The following is a 1,796-nucleotide window of genomic DNA, read 5'->3' on the forward strand; positions in this document are numbered from 1 at the left end:
TAAAAAACCAGCTAGCGGTTGAGCCTAAACAGAGTCCATATGATCAAGAATATCTCCAGAAGAAAGCATCCGACAATTTTGCGGTTTTCACCTTTCTATTTCTTGCTTAGCGACCTTTCCAACCATACCAAGTGTGCCAGGCCGGAACTTGAACCCTAGGCTAAAATCGCGTTATTAAGTCATCACCCTACCCAATGCCGTGACATGCGGTGTTTAAAAAACCAGCTAGCGGTTGCGCCTACACAGAGTCCATATGATCAAGAATATCTCCAAAAGGAAGCATCCGACAATTTTGCGGTTTTCACCTTTCTATTCCTTGCTAAGCAACCTTTCCAACCATACCAGGTGTGCCAGGCCGGAACTTGAACCCTAGGCTACAATCGCGCTATTATGTCATCACCCTACCCGTTGCCGTGACAGGCGGTGTTTAAAAAAAAACAAACAGCTAGCGGTTGCACCTGAACAGAGTCCATATGATCAAGAATATCTCCAGAAGGAAGCATCCGACAATTTTGCAATTTTCACATTTCTATTCCTTGCTAAGCAACCTTTCCAACCATACCAAGTGTGCCAGGCCGAAACTTGAACCCTATGCTACAATCACGTTATCAAGTCATCACCCTACCCGGTGCCGTGACAGGCGGTTTAAAAATAAAACGAACTAGCGGTTGAGCCTAAACAGAGTCCATATGATCAACAATATCTCCAGAAGAAAGCATCCGAATATTTTGCGGTTTTCACCTTTCTATTCCTTGCTTAGCGACCTTTCCAACCATACCAAGTGTGCCAGGCCGGAACTTGAACCCTAGGCTAAAATCGCGTTATCAAGTCATCACCTTACCCGGTCCCGTGACATGCGGTGTTTTAAAAACCAGCTAGCGGTTGCGCCTACACAGAGTCCATATGATCAAGAATATCTCCAGAAGGAAGCATCCGAATATTTGGCGGTTTTCACCTTTCTATTCCTTGCTAAGCGACCTTTCCAACCATACCAAGTGTGCCAGGCCGGAACTTGAACCCTAGGCTACAATCGCGTTATTAAGTCATCACCGTACCCGGTGCCGTGACAGGCGGTGTTTCAAAAAACGAGCTAGCGGTTGCGCCTATACAGAGTCCATATGATCAACAATATCTCCTGAAGGAAGCATCCGACAATTGTGCGGTTTTCACAGTTCTATTCCTTGCTTAGCGAACGTTCCAACCATACCAAGTGTGTCAGGCCGGAACTTGAACCCTAGGCTACAATCGCGTTATTGAGTCATCACCCTACCCGGTGCCGTGACAGGCTTTGTTTAAAAAAAACGAGCTAGCGGTTGCGCCTATACAGAGTCCATATGATCAAGAATATCTCCAGAAGGAAGCATCCGAATATTTTGCGGTTTTCACCTTTCTATTTCTTGCTAAGCAACCTTTCCAACCATACCAGGTGTGCCAGGCCGAAACTTGAACCCTATGCTACAATCACGTTATCAAGTCATCACCCTACCCGGTGCCGTGACAGGCGGTTTAAAAAAAAAACAGCTAGCGGTTAAGCTTAAACAGAGTCCATATGATCAAGAATATCTCCAGAAGGAAGCATCCGACAATTTTGCGGTTTTCACCTTTCTATTTCTTGCTTAGCGGCCTTTCCAACCATACCAAGTGTGCCAGGCCGAAACTTGAACCCTATGCTACAATCGCGTTATTAAGTCATCGCCCTACCCGTTGCCGTGACAGGCGGTGTTTCAAAAAACGAGCTAGCTGTTGCGCCTATACAGAGTCCTTATGATCAACAATATCTCCAGAAGGAAGCATCC

The sequence above is a fragment of the Branchiostoma floridae genome, chromosome 19 (genome assembly GCF_000003815.2).
Source record: "Branchiostoma floridae strain S238N-H82 chromosome 19, Bfl_VNyyK, whole genome shotgun sequence".
NCBI lineage: Eukaryota > Metazoa > Chordata > Leptocardii > Amphioxiformes > Branchiostomatidae > Branchiostoma > Branchiostoma floridae.